A 17436-nucleotide genomic window follows, 5' to 3' on the forward strand; every position below is an offset into this window, starting at 1 on the left:
AATGTCCTCGTAGCCACTTTATGGCTGATCATACACACTCATGCAAACACACAAAGCAGGGACAGGGAGGAATAACACAGCTGAGCCATCAAGGTCCGGTGGGACGTGTTAAACATTCACACACACTCGAGAGGTGTGCGTGGAGGTCACGTGGCTGATGGTCAGCTAGGAGTGGATGCGCAGGATCCTGTTGCATGTGTCACCCGTGTCGCCATCCATCTATCTGACTGCAGGATTTAAAAGCCTACTAAAATGAGATGTTCTTATTTAAACAGGGATAGCAGGTCCATTCTATGTGTCATACTTGATCATTTTGCGATATTGCCATACTTTTGCTGAAAGGATTTAGTAGAGAACATCGACGATAAAGTTTGCAACTTTTGGTCACTAATAAAAAAGCCTTGCCTTTACCGGAAGTTGCAGACGATGACGTTACAAGGGTGAGGGCTCCTCGCGTCCTCACATTGTTTAAAATGGGAGCTTCCAGCAGCAAGAGCTATTCGGACCGAGAAAACGACAATTTCCCCATTAATTTGAGCGTGGATAAAATATTTGTGGATGATGATATTGATAGCGAAGGACTTAAAAAAAAAAATTAAAAAAAAATAAAAAAAGACGATGGCATTGGGACGGATTCAGATGTTTTTAGACACATTTACCAGGATAATTCTGGGAAATCCTTTATCTTTCTATTATGTTGCTAGTGTTTTAGTGAGATTAAATAGTACCTGATAGTCGGAGGGGTGTGTCCACGGGTATCTTGACGCCAGTCTCTGAGGGAAGTCGACGGCAGCTGCATGGACGGCGCAAGCGCAGCTTATCTCCGGTAAGAGGCGACTTTTTACCACATTTTTCTCACCGAAACCTGCCGGTTGACAAGTGGTCGGGAACCATGTTTGCTTGACCGCTCTGATCCATAGTAAAGCTTCACCTCTGTGTGTGTTTGTGAGGCTGAAGGCTAAAGCTTCCCACCGCCATCTTTCTACTTTGACTTCTCCATTATTAATAGAACAAATTGCAAAAGATTCAGCAAGACAGATGTCCAGAATACTGTTTAATTGCGCGATGAAAAGAGACAACTTTTAGCCGCAAATGGTGCTGCGCTAATATGTCCCCTACAGTCCGTGACGTCACGCGCATGCGTCATCATTCCGCAACGTTTTCAACAAGAAACTCTGCGGGAAATTTAAAATTGTAATTTAGTAAGCTAAACCGGCCGTATTGGCATGTGTTGCAATGTTAATATTTCATCATTGATAGATAAACTATCAGACTGCGTGGTCGGTAGTAGTGGGTTTCAGTAGACCTTTAAGTGTGCAGATCACAGACGTCATCATTTTCCACGCGTTTTAATTATTTACAGACATGTTGACGGATGTCCTCATGCAGGGGACATACATATGGATACCTCACTGACTCCTTAAAAGCATTATTATAATATTATGCATGAGTGTGTGTGTGTGTGTGTGCGTGTGTGTGTGTGTGTGTGTGCGCGAGAGAGAGAAGTTGAATGATTGACTGATTCCAATTATTGTCACACACCTGATGAGAGGTGACATGCAGAGGGGGAAGGAGACAGACCAAAATGAGGAAGCAGCAGCCTGTGGAGACGAAGAAGCTACCTTTGCACAAGAATATGGCGGTCACACGGGGCATGAAAACACCACGCACTGCTCCAGCGAACAAACATGAGACGCTCAGACGGGCAGAAGATAAAACAACATATCTAAAGTAACGTTGAAGTCAATTAGTCAGCAAAACAAAACTGACAATTGCAGGTTCCAGAATCTAACCTTCTTATTTTGTAAGTACAATCCCTTGCAAAGATACACTATATTGCCAAATGTATTTGGACACCCATCCAAATGACCAAAATTAGGTGTCCTAATCACTTGCCCCGGCCACAGGTGTATAAAATCAAGCACTTAGGCATGGAGACTGTTTCTACAAACATTTGTGAAAGAATGGGCCGCTCTCAGTGATTTCCAGCGTGGAACTGTCATAGGATACCACCTGTGCAACAAATCAAGTCGTAAAATTTCCTCGCTCCTAAATATTCCAAAGTCAACTGTCGGTTTTATTATAAGAAAATTGAAGAGTTTGGTAATAACAGCAACTCAGCGACGAAGCTGAAGTGCATAGTGCAAAGACTTTCTGCACAGTCAGTTGCTACAGAGCTCCAAACTTCAAGTGACCTTCCAATTGTCCCACGTACAGTATGCAGAGAGCTTCATGGAATGGGTTTCTATGGCCAAGCATCTGCATCTAAGCCATACATCACCAAGTCCAATGCAAAGTGTCGGATGCAGTGGTGTAAAACACGTCGCCACTGGACTCTAGAGCAGTGGAGACGCCTTCTCTGGAGTGATGAATCACACTTTTCCATCTGGCAATCTGATGGACGAGTCTGGGTTGGGAGGTTGCCAGGAGAACTGTACATTTTGGTATCCATTGGGCCGAGCGTGAAATTTGGTGGAGGAGGAATTATGGTGTGGGTTTTTTTTTTTTTCAGGAGTTCGGCTTGGCTCCTTAGTTGCAGTGAAAGGAACTTTGAATGCTCCAGGATACCAAAACATTTTGGACAATTCCATGCTCCCCCTTGTGGGAACAGTTTGGAGTGGGCTCCTTTCTCTTCCAACATGACTGTGCACCAGTGCACAAAGCAAGGTCCATAAAGACATAGATGACAGAGTCTGGTGTGGATGAACTTGACTGGCCTGCACATAGTCCTGACCTGAACCCTATAGAACACCTTTTGGAATGAATTAGAACAGAGACTGAGGGCCAGGCCTTCTCACGCAACATCAGTGTGTGACCTCACCAATGCACTTTAGGAAGAATGGTGGAAAATTCCTCTAAACACACTCCGCAACCTTGTGGACAGCCTTCCCAGAAGAGTTGAAGCTGTAATAGCTGCAAAAGGTGGACCGACATCATATTGAATCCTATGGGTTAGGAATGAGGTGGCACTTCAAATTCATATGTGAGTCAAGGCAGGTGGCCAAATACTTTTTGCAATATAGTGTATGACAGGTATCATAAATATTAATAAATGATAATTTAAAAAATCAGATTGCACACACTATGTATGGTATGTCAATTATCATGATGAATCAGAGTAAATTGTTGCATTATTGAAATAACTTTAAAAAGAATACTCAGATATTTTGCAAAAAAGTCAAATTTTTACTTGAATTCACTTTTTTTTTCCTCAAAAAAGTGGTATCTAAATTCCCGCGAGGGGTGTTTTTTGAAGTGACATCTGGACACCTAATCGCCCACAATATTTATGACGGCTCAAAACCTTCAGGATTTGGATTTGGATTTGGAATACGTATTTCCCTTAATCAAATACATATTAATTTACTGTATTATTTTTTCATGATTTTTTTTTTTTTTACATTGTAAAATTACCATAAGAAATCTGGACTGTTCCTAGTAGGATCCAATATTTATTTTACCTACTGTAGACAGACAGGTCCTGTACCATGACCATGGATGTTGCAGTGTAATTATATACCCGTGGAACTAACATAAACATAAATTAATACCGATCTGACAGTGTTAATCAAACATCAACTTTATTATTCAACCTCATTAGACGGTACACCAGTAAGGGTGAGACCAAAGAACTAGCCAGAGTGTCAAAAGACCTCAGGGACAAGATTATAGACCTGTGCACGTACTGTGGAATCCTTCGAGAATAATTATCTGTACATTAATCAAAACTCAGCTTTGTCTTTGAAGTTCATTGGAATCTCAGCCACCATGGGGAAGACTAAAGAGCTAAAGGACTAACCAAAGTGTCGAATCAAATGTCATACCTGCTGCACAAGTAAAGTAGAATCCTGAGAGATTGCTCTTCTGGTTGCGTCAATCACACTCATCTTAATTATTGAACCTCATTAGGCTGTCCGTCACAATGGGCAAGACCAAAGTTCTGAATGACAGGCCAAAGTGTTAAAGTGTCTCAGTGAAAATATTGTGGACCTGCACATTACTGTAGAATTATCGTAAAATACTTCAGGCAGTGTGAATAAAAACTCAGCTTTGTTTTTTAACCTCATTAGACTCTCCACCACCACGGACAACACCAAAGAGCCAAAGTGTCAAAAGATTTCAGAGACAAGATTTTAGACTTGCACAAGTAAAAGCCTTTGGGAATATTTCTCGGACAGCGTAAATTAAATCTCAGCTTTATTATTTAAATTCATTAGACTTTCCACCACCTTTAGGGGAAGACCAAAGAACCAAAGGGCGAACCAATGTGTTAAGGGACCTCAGGGACACAATTGTAGACTTAATTCGGCACCGTAGGATTCTTTACGAATACCTATTTGACAGTGTCAATCAAAACTCACCTTTATTAGGAGCCCAATTGGACTGTACACCTCCATGAGAAAGACCAAAGACCTAAAGGACTAAAAGTGTCAAAAGACCTCATGGACATGTTTTTAGACCTGCACATCTACTTCTCTGACAGTGACAATCAAATATCAGCTTTATTATTAAACTTCATTAGATATTCCACCACCATGGGCAAGGCCAAAGTGCAAAAGGACTAACCAAAGTGTCAGAAGACCTCAGGATTCTTACCGAATAACTTTCCAACAGTGTCAATCAAACCTTAGCTTTATTAATTAACCTCATTAGACTCTACACCCCAATTTCAAAGACCACATTTCTAGCTAAAGTGTTAAAAGACCTAAGGGACAAGATGGTAGACCTTCACAGGTACATTAAGATTCTCAGCAGACATCTATTTCATAGTGTCAATCTAAACTCAGCTTTTTATTAAACCTTATGATACTACACACCTCCATGGGCAAGACCAGACCAAAAAGCCAAATAACTAGCCAATGTGTCAAAGGACCTTAGCGACAATAATTTAACCCTGGCCAGCTGCCATAGAGTCCCTTAGAGAATAACTTTCTGACGTGTCAAACAAAAGGCAGCTTTATTAAAAATGAACTTGAGACTCTACACTTCAATGGGAGAGACCAAATAGCTAAATGACTAGATGAAAGGATAAAAAAAAAAAAAACAAGGACGAGATGGAAGACCTGCACAGGTATTGCAAGATTCTAGGCAAATACCTCTTTGACAGTGTCAATCAAACTCAGCTTTGTATTAAACCTTATGAGACTCCACACCTCCATGGGCAAGACCAAAGAACCAAAGGGAACAACCAAAAAAGCCAAATTACTAACCGATCTGTCAAGGGACCTCATTAACAATACTTTACCTCCTAGCCAAATGTCATAGAATCCCCTTAGAGAAGGACTCTATGACAGTGTTGGTCAAAACTCAGCTTTATTTATTATTGAACCTCATACTCAATGGGAGAGACCAAAGATCTAAATGACTAACTAAAATGTTTAAGTGCCTCAAGGACAAAATGGTAGGTCTGTATGATTACTGTAAGATTCTAAGCAAATACCTCTTTGACAGTGTCAATGTAACTCAGCTATGTATTAGACCTTATGCGACTCCACACCCCCATGGGCAAGACCAAAGAGCCAAAGGGCAAGACCAAAAAAGTCAAATTATGAGCCAATCTGTCAAAGGACCTCAGCAACAATACTTTACCCCTGACCAAATGTCGTAGAATCCCCTTAGAGGAGTGTTACAGGGCCTCAGGGACAAGGTGGTAGGCCTGTATGATTACTGTAAGATTCTCAGCAAAAACCTATTTGACCGTGTCAATCAGAACGCAGCTTCTTTAATAAAACCACATGAGACTGCAGACTTCCATGGGCAAGACCAAAGAGCCAAAGGGCAAGACCAAAAAAGCCAAATTACTAGCCAATCTGTCAAAGGACCTCATCAACAATACTTTACCCCTGACCAAATGTCGTAGAATCCCCTTAGAGAATAACTCTCTGACAGTGTTGATCAAAACTCAGCTTTATTTATTAATGAACCTCAGACTCTTACACCTCAATGAGAGAGACCAAAGGGCTAAATAACAAAATAAAGTATCAAAGGGACAAGATGGTAGGCCTGTATGATTACTGTGAGATTCTCTGCACATACCTCTTTGACAGTGTCAATCAAACTTAGCTTTTTATTAAACCTTATGAGACGCCACACCTCCATGGGCAAGATCAAAGAGCCAAAGGGAACAACCAAAAAAGCCAAATTACTAGCCGATCTGTCAAGGCACCTCATTAACAATACTTTGCCTCCTGGCCAAAAGTCGTAGAATCCCCTTAGAGAAGAACTCTATGACAATGTTGGTCAAAACTCAGCTTTATTTATTAATGAACCTCAGTTTTTACACCTCAATGGGAGAGACCAAAGATCTAAATGAATAACTAAAATGTTTAAGTGCCTCAAGGACAACAAGGTAGGTCTGTATGATTACTATAAGATTATAAGCAAATACCTCTTTTACAGTGTCAATCTAACTCAGCTATTCATTAAACCTTATGAGACTCCACGTCTCCATGGACAAGACCAAAGAGCCAAAGGAAACAACCAAAAAAGCCAAATTACTAGCTGATCTGTCAAGGGACCTCATCAACAATACTTCACCCCTAACCAAATGTCGTAGAATCCCCTTAGAGAAGAACTCTATGACAGTGTTGGTCAAAACTCAGCTTTATTTATTAATGAACCTCAGACTTTACACCTCAATGGGAGAGACCAAAGATCTAAATGACTAACTAAAATATTTAAGTGCCTCAAAGACAAAATGGTAGGCCTGTATGATTACTGTAAGATTCTCAGCAAATACCTCTTTGACAGTGTCAATCCAACTCAGATATTTATTAAACCTTATGAGACTCAACGCCTCCATGGACAAGACCAAAGAGCCAAAGGGAACAACCAAAAAAGCCAAATTACTAGCTGATCTGTCAAGGGACCTCATCAACAATACTTCACCCATGACCACATGTCGTAGAATCCCCTTAGAGAAGTGTTAAAGGGCCTCGGGCACAAGTTGGTAGGCCTACTGTAAGATTCTCAGCAAACACCTCTTTGACAGTGTCAATCAGAACACAGCTTTTTTTAATAAAACCACATGAGACTGCACACTTACATAGGCAGGACCAAAGAGCAAGACCAAAAAAGCCAAATTATTAGCCAATCTGTCAAAGGACCTCAGCAACAATACCTTACCCTTGACCAAATGTGGTAGAATCCCCTTAAAGAAGAACTCTCTGACAGTGTCAATCAAAACTCATCCTTATTTATGAACCTCATTGGCTTGTGCAGGTAAGGAAAGGGAAGAGAAATGTATTTACAGAGCACAAATCATACACAAGACAATTAAGGTGCTTTACAGAAGATTAAAAGAAGGAAAAATAATACAGATGTACAAAAAAAAAACAATCTTGATTGAAATCAATCAGATGCTATAGATAAATACTTTCAGTTGTCATATGCACCATTCAATAAAGGTGTACCTAATGTTGTGGCCCCTGAGCACAGCCTCAGTGGCTCTCAAGACACATCATAATATAAAAAGCACAACGGTGTAGCAGTAACTTATTAACCTTTTCTGCGGAGAACATCCCTTAATAAGAGCTCATTGCAGCTCTTCATTTCACCGAGTTTTTAATAAACTGGGTTAAAGGCCTCTTAAGGACCCAGAGAGGCTTGAAGTGCGCTCACTTAGTGTGACTGCGTGGGGGAGTGGAATATGTGTTTGTGCCTTGATTGATGTTCCAGCCCGTAGCCCCGCTTCCGTCTTCTGGATCAAACCAGTTCGACTTGATATTAAAGGCCTAGTGAAACCCACTACTACCGACCACGCAGTCTGATAGTTTATATATCAATGATGAAATATTAAAATTGCAACACGTGCCAATACGGCCGGTTTAGTTCACTAAATTGCAATTTTAAATTTTCCGCGAGGTATCCTGTTGAAAACGTCGCGGAATGATGACGTCACGGACTGTCAGGAAATATTAGCTCAGCACCAGTTACGGCTAAAAGTCGTCTCTTTTCACCGCATAATTACACAGTAATTTGGACATCTGTGTTACTGAATCTTTTGCAATTTGTTCAATTAACAATAGAGACTATAAAGAAGACCTCGAGGTATGTCTTTACAATCTCACTAAAACACTATTAAAACAATAAGCAGATAAGGGATCTTCCAGAATTATCCTAGTAAATGTGTCTAATTACATCTGAAACGCTCACACTGCCGCCGCCCTGAGCCGTCGCTTTTTATTTTATTTAATTTTTTTCTTTCTAGTCCTTCGCTATCAATATCATCATCCACAAATCTTTCATCCTCCCTCAAATTAATGGGGAAATTGTCGTTTTCTCAGTCCGAATAGCTCTTGCTGCTGGAGGCTCCCATTAAAAACAATGTGAGGACGTGAGGAGCCCTCACCCTTGTGACGTCATCGTCTGCGACTTCCGGTAAAGGCAAGGCTTTTTTATCATCACCATCGTCGATGTTCTCTATTAAATCCTTTCAGCAAAAATATGACAATATCGCGAAATGATCAAGTATGACACATAAAATGGACCTGCTATCCCCGTTTAAATAACAACATCTCATTTCAGTAGGCCTTTAAATTTCCCTGCAGAATGTCTCTTCTGACAACAACAATGTTGAGTTCGGAATCCGCAGCATACTGTAATTCTGTTGTAAAAAAAAAAAAAAAAAGTGCCCTGCGGGTCCCGCGTTTGTTAGCGTGCCGTGAAATCTGCAGGGGATTTTCAACTTGCCAGACAGAACATTCTGAGAGATTTTCCTCTGAGCTGAAATCAATTGTCTTTTTGTCAGAGTGTAAGCTGTTGAGTCGCACTTGTGACCCAAACGTTCCCTCCTAAAACGCTCCTCTCAGGTATGGATGTCTCGTCTCCTTTTCGGTGGGTTTACATCAAGTTCCCACGACAAAGGCACAGTCTGAGCATGCAAATATGCTGCACAGGAAAATGCACTTTTCCCTTGAATGAAATAAATAATCATCGACCAGGATAGGGAGCCAATTGCTGGCCCTGTTTTACATTGTTAAGTGTAAAAAAAAGATAAGCACAAAACTCTACCTTAAGTTTGCGAATGGCAGCACTTGACAAATTATTGTTTTGTCACATTGCAAATATGCTTCACATTTCTAATTTTTCTATCATTATTAAGTGTTGGTCAAGTGGAAAAAGAAGAACAAAATCAGCTACGGAAAAAAATTAAATCCGACGTTCACTTCCATGTGAGAGTTTTAGTCCCAGCTGTGCTTTAAATACAGCATGTGTCAAACTCAAGGCCCCGGGGCCAGATATGACCAACCATGTCATTTAAAGTGGCACACCACTTCTTTTATAGTTGTCCATCAAGTCAATAATAAGGTTTGTCCTCTTATTAATGTGGTCTGCCACATCATTTATTCTCATTAACGTGGCAAGCCGCCTCATTAAATGTGGTCCGTCACATCATTTACTTTGTCATTTAAGATGGCCTACCATGTAATTTAAAGTAGTCTGCAGCATCATTTAAAGGCCTACTGAAACCCACGACTACCGACCACACAGTCTGATAGTTTATATATCAATGATGAAATATTAACATTGCAACACATGCCAATACGGCCTTTTTAGTTTACTAAATTAAAATTTAAAATTTCCCGCGGAGTTTCTTGTTGAAAACGTCGCGGAATGATGACGCGTATGATGACGCGTGTTAGTGACATTATTGGTTGGAGGGGACATAATAGCTCAGCACCAGTTATGGCTAAAAGTAGTCTCTTTTCATCGCATAATTACACAGTAATTTGGACATCTGTGTTGCTGAATCTTTTGCAATTTGTTCAATTAATAATGGAGACTATAAAGAATAATGCTGTTGGTGGAAAGCGGTGGATTGCAGATGCCTTTAGCAACCGAGTCACAGCCGGTGTTTCTTTGTTTGTTGTGAAGCTTTAACACAGAGCGGTCAAGCGAACGTGTTTTCTACGTCAACCAGCAAGTTTTTGGATGGGAAAATTGTGATATTAAGTTGGCTTTTACCGGAGACTTCAGTGGGTTATGGGACTTCCTCCTGCAGCTCAAAAAGGCAGCTGTGATCTGGGCTCCTCCGTCGGCTTCTCTGAGAGACACTGGCGTTCACCGCAGCCATCCGACTTTCAGGTATGTCTTTACAATCTCACTAACACACAATTAAAACAATAAGGAGGTAATGGATCTTCCAGAATTATCCTTGTAAATGTGTCTAATTACATCTGAAACAGTCCCACTGCCACCTGTAGCCGTCGCTTTTTTTTTTTTTTTTTTTGTGCTTCACTCTAACTTTCCTTATCCACAAATCTTTCATCCTCGCTCAAATTAATGGGGAATTTGTCGCTTTCTCGGTCTGAACAGCTCTTGCTGCTGGAGGCTCACATTATAAACAATGTGAGGATGTGAGGAGCCCTCACACCGGTGACGTCACGCGCACATCTTCTACTACTTCCGGTAAAGGTAAGGCTTTTTTATTAGCGACCAAAAGGTGTAAACGTTATCGTGGATGTTCTCTACTAAATCCTTTCAGCAAAAATATGGCAATATCGCAAAATGATCAAGTATGACACATAGAATGGACCTGCTATCCCCGTTTAAATAAGAAAATCTCATTCCAGTAGGCCTTTAATGTGGTCCTTGACATCATTTAATGTGGTCCTTGACATCATTTAATTTGGTGTCTTGGATCATTTGAGGTCGCTTGCCATCATTTATCATTTAGGTGGCCTACCATGTCATTTAATGTAGTCTGCCTCATCATTTAATGTGGTCCGTCACGTCATTTAAGGAGCCCACCATGTAACTTATGTGGCCCGTCACTTCCTTAAATCCAGTTCATCACATCATTTAACGTGGTTCGCCATGTCATTTATGAGGCCTACCATGTCATTTAATGAGGCCTACCATGTCATTTAACGAGGCCTGCCATGTCATTTAACGTGGTCCTTCACATCATTTAATTTGGTCCCTTTATCATCTGTTTTGGCCCGCCATCATTTGAGGTGGCCTACCATGTCATTGAATGTAGTCTGCCTCATCAATTAATGTCAGTCACATCATTTATGTCAGGGGTGTCAAAAAGTGCGGCCCGGGGGCCATTTGCGGCCCGCAGCTAATCGTTTACCGGCCCGCCACATATTCTGCAAAAATTAGCAAAATTGATAGTATTGCAAAAATAAAAAAATAAAACATTTTAAAAAAGTGCAATGAGGTGAAATCTAATGAGAAAAAGTGGCAATGTTGACACAAAGCTACCATGCAGACAGTTTTTTGTTCCTTTTGTCTTTATTTTCTTTTTTTTCCATTGCTCCAAAAAAAAATGTTATAATGAATTATTATTTAAAAAATATCACTTTAAAATGTTTTATGTGGAAAAAATATTGCATATGTTGTGTGGTTGCCATAAAAAAACATCAACGTTTTGACTAAAGAGCATAAAACAAACAAAATAATAGTTCAAACTTAAAATAAACAGATATATCAGAAGTTGATCTTGAAATTTAAGTGTTAAAAGTAAAAAAAATCAACTAATAAAAATGTGTCACTTCATGAGTGGGGAACCTTTCAGATATCAAATATATTGAGTAGGATTTTATTTCACTTTTCACTGTGATTACTCAAAAATATTAAATAATTAAAATCAATGGTGTCCTGCATTATTGATCTTTGAGGGCTTTAATTGCTAAATAAAGGAACTCTCCTGAAGGAATCAATAAATTACTATCTATCTATCTATCTATATACTGCATATTTCAGTTTTACTGTAAAAAACAAAGTTGTCTTTGACAGAAAAGGCATACAACCTTATTTGTTTAACTTTATATTAACCTCATGTTGATATAAAGGTTTACTGTAAGCATTAAATAAAAATAAAAAAAATAATAATAATTCGACTTATTTTTAACATTTTAGTGAATGAGACCCTCCAGGAGCACTAAGGAAAAAAAAAAATCCATATATTTTGTTATGGTTTGAAAATGAAAAATATCAAAATGGCCCCCGCATGCTTCAATTTTTCCGTGTGCGGCCGTCTGTGGAAAAAGTTTGGACACCCCTGACTTATGTGGTCCGTCACGTCATTTAAGTGGCCAGCCATGTAATTTTAGGTGGCCCGTCACGTCCTTCAATATGGTAAATCATGTCATTTAAAATTACCTACAATGTCATTTAAAATGGCCTGCGATGTCATTTAATGTAGCCTGCAACATCATTGAATGTGGTCCGTCACATCATTTAATGTGATCCTTCACACGATTTAATGTGGTCCTTCACATCATTTAATTTGGTCCCTTGCATCATTTGAGATGGCCTGCCATCATTTAACTTGGCCTACCATGTCATTGAATGTAGTCTGCCTCCTCATGTAATGTGGTTAGTCACGTCATTTATGTGGTTGGACACGTCATTTATGTGGCCCACCATGTAATTTATGTGGCCCATCACATCCTTCAATCTGGTCCATCACGTCATCTAATGTGACTCGCCAAGTCATTTACGTGGCCTGCCATATAATTTAAGGAGGCCAGCCATTTCATTTAATGTAGTTTGCCGCATCATTTAATGTGGTCCTTCACATTATTGAATGTGGTCCTTCACATCATTTAATTGGATCCTTTGCATCATTTGACATTGCCTGCCATAATTTCCAGGGGACTACCATGTCATTGAATGTAGTCCGCCTCATCATTTAACGTGGTCAGTCACGTCATTTACGTGGTCCGTCACGTTATTTAAGTGGCCCACCATGTAATTCATGTGACCAGTCACATCCCTTAATCTGGTCCATCGCGTCTTTTAAATCGGTTCTCCATGAAATTTCTTGTGGCCTACCATGTTATTTAATGTAGTCTGCTGCGGCATTTGAAGTGGTCTTTCCCATCATTTAATTTGGCCCCTTGCATCAATTGGAAATGGCCTGCCATCATTTCAATTGGCCTATCATGTCATTTGATGTAGTCCGCCTCATCATTTAATGTGGTCAGTCACGTCATTTACGTGGTCCGTCACGTCATTTAAGTGGCCCACCATGTATTTTAAGTGACCCGTTTAATCTGGTCCATCGCATCTTTTAAAGCGGTTCGCCATGAAATTTCCAGTGGCCTACCATGTCATTTAACATTGCCCGTCAAGTCCTTCAATCTGGTAAATCACATCATTTATTGTGGCTCGCCCTGTCATTTCAGTGGTCTGCCACTTGATTTAAATTGGTTCATCAAGTCATTAAAGTTGGCCATTGACATCATTTAATGTGATCTGCCACATAATTTGACTTGGTCTGTCACATCATTTATCGTGGCCTGTCACGTCGTTAAAGTGGCACGTCAAATCATTCAATGAACTCTATAACATCATGACACCCCTGACATACAGTGTACAGTAGAGATGGATACCTTTCACATGTGAACCAACACGGTACCACTAATCTGTATCGGTATTCAATAGTACTTTTATGTGTGTTTAAGTGGTAATAATTGATCATTTGTTTAAATATCTATAACAATCAAAGTTTACATGCATGTAACAGGTAGATGATAAGAATAACAGCTGTCGAGTTGTTATATCTTTTTTTCCTTTACATTTTTAGTCTCGTATGCAAGTGTACGTTCATTTCAATTGTCCCAAATGTATTTCTGTAGTCAGGAAGTAGTCTTTGCCATTAAGTTGAATGTGCCACCAAGTATTTCATTTTATGGAGCTCTGCAAAATGTATTTACTACAGTAGGGAAAGTATTCATATGGCCCCATTCCTGGGTGGGTCTTGCGTGAGAGGAAGGATTATTCATTTTGCAACATAGTCTGCTGCAAATTATAGAAAGCGCCACTCTGCAACCGACACAGTGGTCAAAGTTGGAATTGCTACAAAACACATTTTACAATTTTCAACACTCTACCGTCGTCCGGAATTGTAACATGTATCTTAGTTGTATTTATGATTTTCAAATTCTAGAGGCGTTGAAATTGTCATGTAAAATCTCCAATGCTAATCAGTAGCATGTATATGGTATATCCAAAGTAAATTAGCCACCTCCAAAGACATGCACCTGGTGATAGGTTGATTGGCAACACTAAATTGGCCCTAGTGTGTGAATGTGAGTGTGAATGTTGTCAGTCTATCTGTGTTGGTCCTGCGATGAGGTGGCGACTTGTCCAGGGTTTACCCCGCCTTCCGCCCGATTGTAGCTGAGATAGGCGCCAGCGCCCCCCGCGACCCCAAAAGGGAATAAGCGGTAGAAATGGATGGATGGATGGATAGTATGAAAAATGGAGCCTTAATTTTGAGCACTTTCTACCAAACATGCTTGCTTTGTTGACGTTGACATTTTCAACGTTACCCGGCGGCTTGTTTGTCCGACAAGTACTTGAGCCGTCACGTGAAACAAAGTTATCCAAATATGGTAACGTTTGATTTTACATGAGTCTGTGTCCGTCTTACAGACAGAATTCGGCCATGTGCATTTTAGTTTTTCAACATGCTCAACTGTCAAAAGTGCAAAAAGAAGTTACTCTCTGACTTAAACAAGTTGAAAACTTATTCGGGTGTTACCATTTAGTGGTCAATTGTACGGAATATGTACTGAACTGTGCAATCTACTAATAAAAGTTTCAATCAAACAATCAATTCTCCCAAAACATATAGCATGAATAGAATAAATGTTATTGTCTTTGCACTTTAAAAGTACACTGGTACTTCATTTTTTTAGATATAAAAAAAGTTGATCCCAGGCTAAGCTCCTGGGGGGACTCAGTTTGGGGCCAGAAAAAAAACAAAAAACTTCTAGTCACACAATGCATATATAAACAGGTGTTACGGCACAGGAGACTTGCAACAGGAGTGGTAGGGGGTGGGGTGGGGGTCCGGGTTGAAACTGCCGCCATCTGTCGCTGCAAATAAAATAAAACCCTAAAAATCACTTTCCCTTGACTTTGAAGGAAAACAATTAAGTGTTGCAGCCGGTTGCATTTCACTCTTGACCATGTTTAAGACTGTTAAGTGTAGAAAGAAGTTAACAACCGCACACTGTAAAACGATAAAACGGTCCATCTTAATGTTCTGAACTAGGAAAACAGCATAATAATGGTGTTTTCTAACGTTCTTTATCGTCATATGTGTGAAAAGAAGTTAACTACAGTAGAATTTTGTGAAAGTTTTAGTGAAGTGTAAAATTAAGTAACCACTGGAAAAGGTTTAAAACAAATCATACCTTTTTAGTTAAAATGGAGGTATTGTAGTCTTCGAACATACAGTCGCGGTCAAAAGTTCACATACATTTGTAAAGAACATAATTTCATGGCTGTCTTGAGTTTCCAATAAATACTTTTGTGATAGAGTGATTGGAGCACATATTTGTTGGTAAAAAAAAAAACATTCATGAAGTTTGGTTCTTTTATGAATTCATTATGGGTCTACTGAAAATGTGAGCAAATCTGCTGGGTCAAAAGTATACATACAGCAATATTAATATTTGGTTACATGTCCCTTGGTAAGTTTCACTGCAATAAGGCGCTTTTGGTAGCCATACACAAGCTTCTGGTTGAATTTTTGACCACTCCTCTTGACAAAATTGGTGCAGTTCAGCCAAATTTGTTGGTTTTCTGACATGGACTTGTTTCTTCAGCATTGTCCAAACGTCAGGACTTTGGGAAGGCCATTATAAAACCTTAATTCTTTTTTAATTCGACCACAGAACTTTCCTCCAGAAGGTCTTATTTTTATCCATGTGATGTCAGATGAAACAAAAATTTAGCTGTTTGACCACAATACCCAGCAATATATTTGGAGGAGAAAAGGTGAGATCTTTAGTGCCAGGAACACCAACCCTACCATCAAGCATGGTGGTGGTAGTATTACGCTCTGGGCTTGTTTTGCTGCCAATGGAACTGGTGCTTTACAGAGAGTAAATGAATCAATGAAAAAGGAGGATTATTTCCAAATTCTTCAGGACAACCAAAAATCATCAACCCGTAGGTTGGGTCTTGGTCGCAGTTGGGTGTTCCAACAGGACAAGGACCTCAAACACATGTCAAAAGTGATAAAATAATGGCCAAATCAGGCTAGAGTGAAGGTTTTAGAAAGGCCATCCCAAAGTCCTGACTTAAACGTGTGGACAATGCTGAAGAAACAAGTCCATGTCAGAAGACCAACCAATTTAGCTGAGCTCCTCCAATTATGAAAAGTGGAGTGGTCAAAAATGCAACCAGAAGCTTGTGGATGGCTACCAAAAGCGTCTTATTGCAGTGAAACTTGCCAAGGGGCCAAATATTAGCATTGGTTTATGTATACTTTTGACCCAGCAGATTTGCTTACATTTTCAGTAGACCTGTAATAAATTCATAAAAGAACCAAACTTCATGAATGTTTTTTGTAACCAACAAGTATGTGCTCCAATCACTCTATCACAAAAAAAATAAGAGTTTCAGAAATTTTTGGAAACTCAAGACAGCCATGACATCATGTTCTTTACAAGTGTATGTAATTTTTTGATCACGACTGTAGTATACAAGAATAAATAAAGGTTAAATAACAACGAAAGTTTTTCCATTATCTAAGAAAACAAATGAGAAATGCAGGCTGAAATAAGCAGTAAAAAGTCTAACTGTACAAATGGATCGACCCTTAAAGGGGAACATTATCACCAGACCTATGTAAGCATCAATATATACCTTGATGTTGTAGAAAAAAGGCCTAATGTTTTTTTAACCGATTTCCGAACTCTAAAAGGGTGAATTTGGCGATTGAAACGCCTTTCAATTGTTCGCTGTCGGAGCAATGACCTTTCACCCGTGACGTCAAAACGGGAAGCAATCCGCCATTTTCTCAAACACATTACACACACACCAAGTCAAATTAGCTCTGTTATTTTCCGTTTTTTCGACTGTTTTCCGTACCTTGCAGACATTATGCCTCGTCGGTGTGTTGTCGGAGGGTGTAACAACACGAACAGGAACGGATTCAAGTTGACTTACGTGGAGTGTGCTAATCAGACATATCAATGGTCACGGCATGCTAATCGATGCTAACATGCTATTTCGGCTAGCTGTATGTACATATTGCATCATTATGCCTCATCTGTAGCTATATTTGCATCCATCCTTTCCCTCCACCCACATTTAATGCCAAACAAACACATACCAATCAACGGATTGAAGTTGCACCAGTGGTCAAAAGATGCGAAAGTCCCTCATCTGTTCTGCACACTTTACAGACGATAGCGATGCTACGACAGAGATGGCACAGAGATGTGTGGATATCCTGCGACACTCAAAGCAGATGCATTTCCAACGATAAAGTCAACGAAATCACAAAGGTGAGTTTTGTTGATGTTTTTGACTTATGAGCTAATCAGACATATTTGCTCTCGGCATGCAAGCTAATCAATGCTAACATGCTATTTAGGCTAGCTGTATGTACATATTGAATAATTTTGCCTCATTTGTAGCTCTATTTGCATCCAGCCTTTCCCTCCACCCACATTTAATGCC

At 39.7% G+C, this 17436-nt stretch overlaps 1 protein-coding gene across 2 annotated transcripts in view; it reads right to left on the reverse strand.

Moving 5' to 3' along the window:
- The window catches only part of il1rapl1a (interleukin 1 receptor accessory protein-like 1a), a 650628-nt gene that overhangs the window by 358296 nt on the left and 274896 nt on the right, over positions 1-17436 (reverse strand). The window lies entirely within an intron of this gene.

Source organism: Nerophis ophidion, linkage group LG19 (genome assembly GCF_033978795.1).
Source record: "Nerophis ophidion isolate RoL-2023_Sa linkage group LG19, RoL_Noph_v1.0, whole genome shotgun sequence".
Taxonomy (NCBI): Eukaryota; Metazoa; Chordata; class Actinopteri; order Syngnathiformes; family Syngnathidae; genus Nerophis; species Nerophis ophidion.